Genomic DNA, 12,903 nt, shown 5'->3' on the forward strand with positions numbered 1-12,903 from the left:
TCTAGATTTGGAAGCATACTGCTAAGTTTCCTGTCTGCCTATAAAATCTTTGAAATCTTTATCCAATGTGGAAAACTTGTTTTCCTTTGGCTTTTTACCTCTAGAGACCCCACATCAGAAGAAAACCAGTTGAAATCCCTGAAGCATGTCCAGATTGCTGAAAGTAGTGGTGTGCTAGAGGCAGTTCTGCTCATGAGAACCAATAGAGCCCATCTCTTCGCACCTTCAGGTTCACTGGTATCCTGTTGGTAGCTTAAAATGGGCCATAGCAGAAGTGTTTACACCATGGAAATTGGCAAGCACTACAAATCAGAGAGAGTTAGTTGTCACCTCTCCAGAGAGTTGGTTGTCACACATCTGCCGGCACACTCCTGGTTAGAAATCTGAGCATCTAGGCAAAAATCCTGCAGCCAAGTTTCTTGATGCTTAGAATATGTTCCAGTGTGCTTGATTTGTAAGACACCGAGTTTCTTTGTGAAACCTTTTGAGTATATTCTTTTGCAGTCCTTTGAAACTATATGTAGGAGAACATCAGAGTATCTTCTCCAAGAGGGAGAGTGAGGTCTAAGAGTAAAATTAGCTACTTGTTTAAGACTATGGGTGTTTGTGAACATGTGAGTGTGCTTTATATTACACATAATTTTAAACAACTGTGTAAGAAGAGTTTTAAAAGTTTAATGGTGCTGAACCAAGAACAGGAATTAAAAATTGAAAAGAAAATACGAAACTATACCTTGTTTTTCTGCTTTAAAAAATAAGTTTCCTTCTCATTTGCAATTAAGATGCTGAGAATTTGCATAAAATGTGTAAAATTAGAGATAATTGAACTACAGTAGCTATAAAAGTGGCTCTTCCATTTAAAAAATAAATCAGATGTCCACTAAAAGGGTGTAAGAGCCATTCCCCCTTTCTCCTCCCTCTCCCTTTGGGTCTCTGGTATTTTTCACACTTTTATAGCTGATTTTTATTGCCAAACAATCCGTGGAGTTTGTGGCAGCTCTGAGACGACAGCTGGCCCAGGCAGGCCTGTTAACTCTGGCATGTTAAGCACCCTTCAGAAGATTTCAAATCCGGCCTCAGCACCCAGGTTAGTAGATCAAATCCAGGGAGACCTCAGCGAGGCAGTGGGAGTGGAAAGAAAGGGGAACATGGAGAGTAAGGAAGACAAGAAAAGTCAAAGTACAGGAATGCCTGTAAACCAAACATCAATAGCTGTTTTTGTTTCCCTGAACCAGTGTTTCCCCTGGGAACCTCACGTGTAAAAGACCCAGTCTGTAAAGGAGTACACCAATGATCAAAGTGGCCACAAATGATGGTCCCAGGCTGACGTTTGTACTCTGATTTCAGGAGCCTTTCTTCCCAGGATGAGGTACAGCCTCCATTCTGAAGGACCAGCCCTGAGCATCTTCCTGAAGCATGTCTTAGGCCTATTCCCTAAGGATGGCCCAACGCTGAGCTGGGCTTTGCCTGTCTCCCTCTGGGGCCTAGACGTGATCATGCCCTGACCAACGGCCTGCTGTTTGTTTGCTGCTCTTGTGAGATGTCTATAATGTTGAATCTTGGCAGGCACTCTCTTCCTTTTGTCTCATCTGTCCTCTTCCACGAAGGCAGAAGCACTTCAAGGGCAGAGACTGTGCTTATAAGCGGAGCAACAGAGGCAGGGGAGGCTTCACTGTGGTAAAATGTGATAACGAAAATGCCCACGTGGGGGAAAAAATGTTGAATTCCCAGAAGTGACAAAGCTCTCGAAAGTGAGTAAATGAAAAAACGTGAGCTGTAGTTTTATGTCTTCTGATACAGAGTAAAAATCACAATTTTCACAAAATTTTGATAATAAGTAAAAACAAAGATAAGTGGTCTCTTAAAGTAGAGTGAGATCTCCCGTACTAAGCCATTTTATCTGTGACCCTCAGACATCTGCTCGTGCTGTGCCTGTGTGTTATGCGATAGATCCCAGAGCATCTAGGAAGTATGTAAAAGATGTGTGTTGATCTGCTTTGACATCCTTTATTCTCAGGAACCCAGAGCCTTCGCGATCAGCTTAGTCTGGAGAGACCTTTCCCAGCGCAGTTCTTCTCTGCTCAGGTTCCTACTCAATCTGCGTCTCGTCTCTTTAAAATAACAAAAGAAAAAAATCCTGCCGTTCCCATAGACTCCTGTCCTCTCTTTGGAAGTGAGTAGCTGATCTGATAATAGGGAATAGGGTTATTGATTTAAAGGGTGACCCTTGGGCTTCCCTGGTGGCGCACTGGTTGAGAGTCCGCCTGCCGATGCAGGGGACGCGGGTTCGTGCCCCGGTCCGGGAAGATCCCACATGCCGCGGAGCGGCTGGGCCCGTGAGCTATGGCCGCTGAGCCTGCGCGTCCGGAGCCTGTGCTCCGCACCGGGAGAGGCCACAACAGTGAGAGGCCCGCGTACCGCAAAATAAATAAATAAATAATAAATAAAGGGTGACCCTTGCCTAGTAGCTTGCTTCCCTTCAATTTGGGGCATCCTGGAGATGATACATCAACTCATAGTATCTATTCTGCTGGCATCTGAGACACCACTGAAGGCCAGTGGGAAATAATGGCAGCAGGGTTCAAATATTCTAAATCCCTGCAAACAACACTCCCCCAAGAGCTGTCTCCTCCATTTTTCCATTAAGCCAACCTGGATGTGCTCCTCATTGGCTACAGGTCTTTCTCTTTTACTTACACCATGGCTTGCCCAGTTCCCATAGAGAATCAACATAAATGGAACATTATTTTTATATATTCTATATTCCGTGTGAAGGTGTATGACTAAAAATTATTCATATTTAATAACATGTATAGCAGAAGCATAATAAATAATGTATAATGATTCTTTATATAGCCTAACCCAATGTTCCTAGCACACCAAGATGAAGAAGGTCTGAAAGTGTTCTGTGGAGTTGCCTCTTGAAAAATGAGGGATGCAGAAGGGCATGTCAGATGTGAGAGGATAGGATGCTGTGAATGACATCTGACACTAGAAAACTGGTACCTGTGGGTGAGAGAGTTAGAATTCATTCTACCATTCTCCCCTTCATGCATGTGAGACCACATGCGACCTCAGAATCTTTCTCAACACAGTGTTCCAAGAAGCAGTTAATTGAGGTTGGCCAGAACAACAAGGTCTCTTTGGCACTTTTGATACTTATAGAAAAGTATGGTAAGTAATGCTGGTAACAGAATTTGCAAGTTTCTGAATTATCTTTTTCTAGTTGGTGAGTAGAATCTCTTGCAAACCTCGCAAAAGACGCGTGCTTTACAGATACCTCACTTATTAATTTTCTTCCATATACTCCACTGACAGCTCTTCAGTCTGTTACATGGGTATGTAAAAATACAAAACAAGCGGGCTTCCCTGGTGGCGCAGTGGTTAGGAGTCCACCTGCCGATGTAGGGGACATGGGTTCGTGCCCCGGTCCTGGAGGATCCCACATGCCGCGGAGCGGCTGGTCCCGTGAGCCATGGCCGCTGAGCCTGCGTGTCCGGAGCCTGTGCTCCACAACGGGAGAGGCCACAGCAGTGAGAGGGCCGCGTACCGCAAAAAAAAAAAAAAAAAACAAAATAAGCATTCATTAAAAGCTAAAGAAAGAAACAGGAGTAAAATATGTACCATCTGATCTTCAAAGTTGCTGTTGGTGGACCTCAAACTTGGGTTTTAATTTTCTAGCTCTCGACTGTCAAAGAATGTCCTTCACAAGCCTATGCAATGACTGTGGGAAGAAGGACAGGGCTCCAAGATGCTTGAGGGCTTTCGGGGGACACCATGGCCCACTTCAGGGCCACCTGGCCTTCACCTTTTCATTCAGATTTCCCTTGTGTTATTACTGAATGTCCCTTCCCACAGGAAATGACCCCTTAATGTCTCCCCTCCAACTAGCAAACTTTCTTCTTAACCTGCCTTCTACTCAATGTAAATTCTATAATTTTTCAAGAGCCTTTTGTGTAATATGGAAACTTCAAGCAGAAGACCCAAGGCATTTTGTTTCATCAACCTGCTTCTAATTTCATCAAAGCACTAAAAAGATACCCACTTGGCTTTTTACTTGCCCAGTACTCTGCTTATTCTCAAACACATTCAAAAGCCACCTCTCTGATTTGAAGGCTCCTCCGCGGAATTATGTAACTGGACCAACAGTTGCCAGCTCTCCACCCTCTTGCTCCCTCACGTTGTTGCCGAGCAGACTCCTGTTTTGCAGACCTTCCTCATTGTGTAAATGGCTACATTATCACTGTGTACACATTAGGACAAGCAAATGGGCCCCTGAAGGCAAATAAGGGTTCAAATAACCCAGACAAGGTAGCCCAACTGAATTGAGGATTCACCCTTGTTACAACCTTATTGCCTTATGGCACATGAGCCAGTGGAAGGGACAGACTGCTTCAAGTGTGTTTCTACTGATCCTACTGGCAGATCACAGCTTTATTACAGTAATGAGCCTGACCATATTTCTGTGCTTATGCATATTAGGCACCAAATGTATTTTCTGGCCTGCCAGCCTGTGGTAGTAACTAACACGAGCAATTTGTCCTGGGTTACAGTGTGCGTGCATGCATTAGGTATGAGCATGTTAGTTGCTCTGGGTTATAAAATACTACATGTTTCATCATGCGTATTTTTACATGCACAACTTAACTGTATGCAAAATAGCTTGGCAATTAACCAACACAACTTATTAGTTTACTGCAAGATTATTGCATAAATAATGTGAACTGGGGACAGCCACAATTTCAATTTAGCAATATTAAAAATTTCATAGGATTATTAAATATCTAAAGAAGATGCTGACTTTTTTTCCTCTATGGTATAAGTATTAAGGTTCTTTTAAAAATATCCTGATGGCGCCTCTCAATTTCATTTCCCTAAATAACCCTGAGTGACACCCTTTTTAGGAGCTTGTGGGATTTTAGACCGTGGATTCCCCCATACTTGTTGTGAACTGACATTTGGTCTTTGACCCCATCAGCTTCCAGGTAAAGGTAAACGGTCGTTATTATCATTTCTTCCTCAGGATCATATTTTATGTATGCCACACCTATTGGGTCCATGATTATTAAAAAGTGACATCAACATAATTCATCTCACACAGTAAAAACAACGTGTTATGTTTCCTCTCTGTTTATATTGACCATTGGAACCGTAAAGCTGGGTGCCGTTTGCTTGATTGTGTGATTGTAGAGGAAGTGTACTCATTTGCCTTACTCCAAAAGAGCAGGCCTATGGAAATAGGTCCTCCTGAAATCTTAATTAAGATGGACTCTTTGTCCTACTGCCCTGGGAAATAAACAAACAAACAAAGTACATGAATAAAGAATTAGAATTGGTGGGAAACCTCTGACAAAGCAATTGCTGTCCTAGCTGCTTCCATACACATCCCTTATTTTAAGTTGTCAGAGAAATTGCTTCGTTTCCTCCATTCAGGTTGGGTTTATGTAAATGACCACACAGGACAGGTGCCTTTATTTAGTCACTACTAAAGCTGGAATTGTGTTGTACAAGAGCTGATAACATGAAATAACATGAAATAAGTGGGCTTATCCCTTCGGAAGCTTTACAGTATGGGTATTTCTCTTTAGCAAATCCTGCTGCGTTTTTAAGTAATACGATAAAACAACATAAATGTCTTTGTGGCGAAAACTGATTGTTTCAGAAGGAACGTGGCTGTTTTATTCTTGTCTTTTATCTCTCCTACACTGGAGTTTTGAAAACATGAACAGCTCCCTGGCCTATGTGTATGTATAATAGGTTATTTGCTTATGAACCCCCAAACAATTATTCACGCGCTGAAGAAAGGCAGAATGGGAGGAAACCCCGTGTTGGCAGCTGCTACACCCTAAATAAATACAAAACCAAGACAGAAATGTGCTTTTGCAGGCCTGCCACGGTTTAATACGGCTCATGATGGATACTTAGTTCTCTGACAGTGTCCCCTGCACCTTCTCTGGAAAGTTGATAGAAATTACTCCAGCTGAATGCTTAAAGCAGATGTTATCCCATTAATTAGCTCTGGACTCGGGTACACTGGAGACTTTCCCATCTTCAGGCCGAAAGGAATTGGTCCCAGTGAGCGTGCTCTATATCCACATTTAGTATCATCTCATAAACAGCAGTGAAAACACAGCAGGCCCTTGATGAAGATACATGAGCTTATTTCTAATTTAAAGTGATGTTGCTTAACCTTAATGTAATTGGTCACCGGTGGCCAACTGTTTGTATAGTGTGTTGATGACCAAAGAGATGTAATAAATTATAAAACTCTCTGCTTAAATGGAGGGAATGACTGTTTTGTTAAAAGCTTTGCATGTAATAATGGTAAAATAATTACACCTCAGGCCGAATAACTGTGAAGCTGTTAATACAACAACAAGAGTTGTCCTCAGGATAACTCGGTTCATCCCCATTTAAAGCAAGCACATGAAACTGGCTCTTGTATTTAGCCAAAGAGTAACTTGGAAGTTCAATTTCACAGTGATTAAAACAAGTGGGTAAGTCATCCTGTTATCTTATTTGGGGATGATGGTAATGGGTAGTGGGGTGGCTGGGTGAATTAAAATAGCCGGTAGCTATGGTGAACTAGGAAACAAAAAGCACAAATAATTCTGTTCTGTACATCAGCTCATAGTCACTGCCAGAAACGTCTTTAAAAAGACCTGATTAGCTGGTAGAATAACTGGGATAATAATCAAATATGAAAGTAATTGACACAACTTTAATGTTTAATAATGAATAGCATGCCAGGGGCAAAATAAAGAGAAACTGTCTTCTTTTCGGAGGACAGGTTCTGACTTAAAATTTCTTAGGCCAAATATCGATAGCGATGATTTGAGGCTGTGAAGTACAATTCCAGGATTATAGTTAAAGTTATAAACCTGGTTAAAATGAAATCACATGATTAACAATATTCAGTCTCTCATGAGTAATGATACCCATTCCATAGGTTTTCTACATGTTGCTGTTGAAAGTCTATCCCCCCTTTTCTCTCAAAGCCTTGTGATTTTAGTTTAAAATGCAAGCGTGAAATAAACATATCTGTGCTTCTGTCTGGATGTTCTTTTTTCGGTCCTGGTTGGATTGTGTTAACTAGATTCTGTGAAACAAGTAGGAAAAGTAAAGTTTTTGCTTTTCTCGAAAAATAGTCTTTTTCTCTAAATATTTGCATTCTGAATTTGGATCACCTCCAAAAGGGTACTCATTTCACAATAGAGAAAAAACATTTCTCTCCCTTCTTACGTTACATTTCTTAGAAAGACCTTCCAATAATTTAAACTATTTACAGTACCTCTAGGTCATTATTTCCCCTGACTCCACTGAAATACCCTGAGACACTATTTACGGCTGACTTCTGAGTTACCTCACAGGATCAGTTTACAAAATGGAGACTTCACCATGTGAAAGTCATTATTTTGTTTAACACTACTTGCAATGTTAAGATTTTTTTTTTAATTTGCCACTTTCATACAAACACTGCTGGTACTGGTAGTGTTAGTTATGAAAACCCCAGAAGCTCAGATGTGAAGATATGTATCTCTCCAGAGCCAATGTGTTAATATTATTTGAGACTAACTCATAAATTCAAAGATACTGATGAGACAACAACAGGAAAATAAACAGGATTCTTTTTTTCCTTCCAGAAAAAAAAGGAGAAAGAAGAAATCCTATGACATTGGCTATTCTGCATTATGGATAATAACCTAGAGGTTTCTAAACAATAAGAGGACAGTGGGCCATCCCATGAAGACCATGCTCACTGAAGCTATAAAAGGGTAAGTCCCCAAGTTTGTACGGAGAATAGTTGTGCTCTGGGAATAACTTCAGAGCTACCCTTCTTAATAGTAAAAATGACTCTGTGGCTGTTCCAACTAAAAATCAATGTGGCTCACAATTTTAATAAGGAACATGAATCTGAAAACGTGTTTAGTATCAGGTTATATAAACACACCCTAATGAGATACCATAAAATCCATCACATTAAAGGCTGGTTTCCTGCAAGGTATATTAGCTAAAAATGTTCCATATATTAGGTCACTATACAACAGTACCCATAATAAAGCAGCTCTGTCAAGATAAGATGCATGTTTTGCCCCTTAAAACTGTTATGTTTTGCACATTTTATAAGGTTCCTTGAATACATGAATAAGATAAGTTATTCCCATCTCTTTCTTAAGCAGTCTCAGAAATGGCTATGACCTGAAATTGGAATTCTTGTAAACACCCATCTGAAGAAAATGTGTGCCGCTCTGTCTTAAAGAGACGGTACATGTTTAATTATCCCAACTTCTTCCAGCAGAATACTATTAACATGCACATTAGCATCATCTCATTGGTTCATCCTGCTGCTCCACCTTAGGGGCAGCAGTAGGAGCTAATCTTATTGCTCCCATGCGCATAATAATGAAATTTGGTCTTGTCTCAAGGCAGCGTTCTTTGGTCTAAAGTACAGCTGGAGACATTACTGTTCTGGAAATTTTCTGACCGATTCACAGTGAAAGATAAAGAAATAAAATAAAATAGAGTCCCAAACAACAATTATGAAGTACATTGTTTTACCTTGAGTATCAAATAGTAAGTGACTGAATGTACGAATGACTCCATGTTTGAATAAAGACATGAGTGGAAACTGAATTCTTAGATATCTGTATCTTATACTTACAAGAAGCACATGCCATATATAAACCCCGACGATCAGTGTATGCCTATGAAAGTTCTGCTTCTGAACACTACCTTCAGCTGTGTACGGGTAGGATAAAAACAAACTCAAACCATAGAAAGCCCCCTTTCTTCATTTCTTTTTCATCCGTTTTTTTAGAAACAATGACAAGAACTCATAGAATATATAATATCCTTGCCTTTTTGCATGCAATGTTGGAAAGCTCTAATAAAAAAATATGCATACATCGCAGAGCACACGCAAAAATACATGTGAATTCAAGGCTACTGAATTAAGAGAGGTTGTTCCAACATTTCCCCCACTGTACATTATTTGTATTCAAGGTTTTTGAAATGACATTGTAATCTGATGATGCACCAGCCTATTATATTGTCTAGCAGGACAAATATCCTTGCGTTTTCTCTGTAGAACTAACACAATTTTTCCATGTCAGAGGTGCATAATATCCTGGCGGTCATAAGGAATGATGCTATTAATCCTCTTGGGCAATCTCCAGGTCTGATTATTAGGGAAATAAATTTGCATGCTGCATATGAGCTAGGTGAATCACCGAGAGCACAAATTATATTTCCTGACAGCAAGTTAGAGAATGGAGCCGTGTCGCTTTTTTATCTTTTCTCCCCCTCTGAAAGCTATAGAATTTCAATTCATTACGTGAGATTGGTTAGAATTCAAGTCTCTTTTTAAGTTGTTATTAAGTTGAGTCTGTTATCTCTGCGAAGTCTGGTAGGTTCCCCAGAGTATCCACCTAATCACTACTTAAAAAAATCGAAACGTATAGTTAGTGTCATGATTTAGGTACCAGAGCTACTTTATTTATCAGCACAGAGTGAGATAATTTCAATTTGAGCCTCCATAGCCCTCATGAATTTAAGTGACTTGAAAGCTTTTCACCCCAGCTCCCTTTCTGCCGCCCCCTTTTGTTGCCAATTGTAGTCATAGTTATTCCGGACACCTTCCTTGCTGCCATGCCAAGAATTGCACTGGGCTCCTTCCTCTATCGTAGAGACCTGATTCCAGCCAGGCTTGTGCAAACAGCCCCCAGTTTCTCTCTCCACATTTGACTGCCTCCTCTTTGCCAGCAGTACTGCCAGGCATGTCTGCATTCAATATCCATGATGAATGTATTTTTATTATTTCCAGGGGTTGGCATCAGAGAAACCTTTTTGCATTATTAAATTTGAACAGGGAGAATGATAGCAAATAAGAGCATAATAAATTGCTTTATGTCCTAATGTATTAATTAAGCAGACATTTACTATAATGGTTGTTTTATAGACCCATTGTAAAAATGTATGATTGTGTGGTGATGTTCTTAGCCGGAGCCACATACGGAAACTCGGGTAGATGGGTTATGACATTTTTCAGATTGGAAAGGGTTCACCAGGTCTAGTCTGCAGATTCACAAGGAAGCAGAGGACCTGGCTCAGGTGTGAGCTTGGGGAGATAGTATTGCTGTCTATGGTGCGAGCAAGACAACAATCTTTTTGTTATTATTGTGGTTATGGGTAAAAATAAAAATATACACTCCACATGCAGTAAATACCTTATGTTGTACAATTTTGTGGTTTATAAAGTACGTTTACAGATGAATGCACCACAAAAGATATAGCAGATCATACAGACTTCCTTCACTTCAAAAATGTCTATTATTACTTTCGTTTGAAACAGAAATAGGTGTACCTTTCAGAATAGTAAGGATAATGCCAAATCCAAAAAGCAGACAATTTTGGAATACTTAAGAAATAAATGTTTTAGATTATATTTATTTATTCAGAGCAAACCCCAAACAGCGCAGCTCAGGGGTTTATATCTTGGCCTTTTGATTACTTTAGCCATGGGTAATTGTCAGAAAAACAATTCTTTCTTTATCTTGCTTCTTCACAGTGGGATAAGTGATTCATCTAAATTGCCAAATAAATAAATGAATAAATAAAAGATTCCAGAAAGTTCTTCCATCACTTTGCTTTCCCATGCAGTTTTGGTGCAATCATTCTCATAACAGAAATACCTTTGAATCACAGGTGTGCTCTGCAGGCACGTGGCTTGGGATTTTGCACAATCAGGAAATATTTTCTACATTTAAGAAAAGGAAGTAGCAGTTGGAGAGAATTCAGAGAAAGTCTGTGGGGAGGGATACTGAGGCGGGGGGTCTCAGGGGCTGTTTCCTGTCCCTCACGTGGGGGCTATCCTTGGCTTTAAATAGTAGCTCTTTTCAGTACTGTGGACTTTAATTCCTGCCTAATACCGGACACTGAGGCTGATAATAGAGGTGATTTGTAACAAGCTCAGAAAAGGACATGAGGTTAGATGCTGAAAATGCCTAAAACCAGTTACTGCAATAAAGCAAACCAAATCCGTCCCCAGCACCATCCTCAACTCCTGTCTACAGGCATTCAGCGCTCTGGCCGGCTGCATAGCAGGCGCCAGAGTGATTAGGGAGAAGGAGAGATGGGGAAGGGATGAGGCTGAGATATACTGATCTTTGAGCACATATGAGAGGCTTTCCAACCATGGAAAAGAACTATAGAGGCCATGCAAGATGCATCCATGAACCGGTAACCAAACGGCATGTAACCCAGAAAAATGCTGCCTCACTCTGCATGATCTGACAGCTGTCATTCAATTCCTTGAAAATGCATTAGTTCGTCAAGTACCTTTATATTTAGAAGGTGATAAAATCTGAGTGATCTGAGTTTGCTGCTCTAGTACCAGTTGTTTAGATATTATGTGGAGATTAGAGAAAATGGCAAGCATCCTGCTAGACACCTTGTTTAGGCTATTTTCTGTGGTCTGCACCACAGCACCTTAGCCTTACATAGAGCAAAGGGGTGTGGGGTTATTTCCTTCACATTCCAGGGTACTGAGGTCTGAGCAGTTGAGTCAGTGCCCAAGCTCACAGCTAGGAGGTGGTAGAGTGGTGTTCAAATATGGTTCTGATGCCTAAAATCTCTTGTTATTCCTGGGCTAATCTTTCTCCTAGAGAGAGGGAGACAGAAAGAGAAGTAGAGGTAGAGATAGGAAGAGGGAGAGAGAGAGAAAGAAACAAGGAGGAGAGGAGGGAGGAAAAGAAGGAGAAAGAGATTGAGAGAGAGAGAGAGAAAGAGAATTTGAGTCTTCTCATGAAAGAGGAGGGAAGGTAAGTGCAATCTAAAATATTCCTGTATTTTTTCACACATCCGCTCCAAACTTGAGACTGGGGGCTCTGTCTTTACATCCCCAAGAATCACATGTAAACCACTTCTATTTGCTCTTGAGAACGAAAGGAAGGAACTTAAGGTTACGTGACTTCAGGTCATTGCCTTTCTCAGAAGATTTATCAGGGAACAGAGTCTGTGAAGCCCCATGCCTCAGGCTTATGCTGTTTTGACCCAGACAGGGTTAGGCGTAAATTAAATCTTGAACCTTTCCTAGCCGTTATGTCCTAGAGGAAGCCATTTAATCTCTTTGAGTGTCCAATTATTATTATTATTGTTATTAGTAGTATTATTATCCTTAATAGACTCAATTGTAAAAGTTCATGAAGCACAGTAAATTCTCCCAGGTCTCTGGTCAAAATGCAAATGTGTATAGTCCAGACCATAAACCAGGCAGAATCCAGTCCTCCTGGGTCATTATCCACCCAGCATAAAAACAGTGCACTGATTGGCTGGGCCCAAGACACTGAGCATAAAACCAAAAGCCAGGAGTGGCAGTAATTAGCCTCTTGCACTGTGATCGTGTGCAACTTGACAATGCATTCGATTATAATCGTAGTAATTTCCTCACCTTACATTTGTCCTGGCTTGTGCCGTGAACAAGAAGTTTTACTTCAGTGCCTTCCCATGAGTCCCATAATTACCCCCAAGAGATCAACGATACTTTTATTGACATTTTACAGGTGTGGAAACTGAGTTTCAGCAACTTGGAATGATCTGCCCAGTGCCACCAATAACTAATAGAACAGGACTGGAACTCAAGCTTTCAGCTTCTCATGGTACTCCATTAGGGACTGAAATTTTGGATATTGACTCTTAAGCTGAGATGTTTCAAAAAGAGAATGGAATATTTCCTACCAAATTATTCGGCCAGTGTAAGATACCGGAGAACACCATGATTTACGTAGGCTCTGAATCCACAAGGTAAGTTGACTGATTTTTATCTTTAAAATTTTTTCATCTTAAATTAAAGATTAAATTATTAATTTAAAATTTTAAAATCTTTTAAAAAATCGCACAATTAAA

This window comes from Leucopleurus acutus, assembly GCF_964270905.1.
Source record: "Leucopleurus acutus genome assembly, chromosome: 12".
Lineage (NCBI taxonomy): Eukaryota > Metazoa > Chordata > Mammalia > Artiodactyla > Delphinidae > Leucopleurus > Leucopleurus acutus.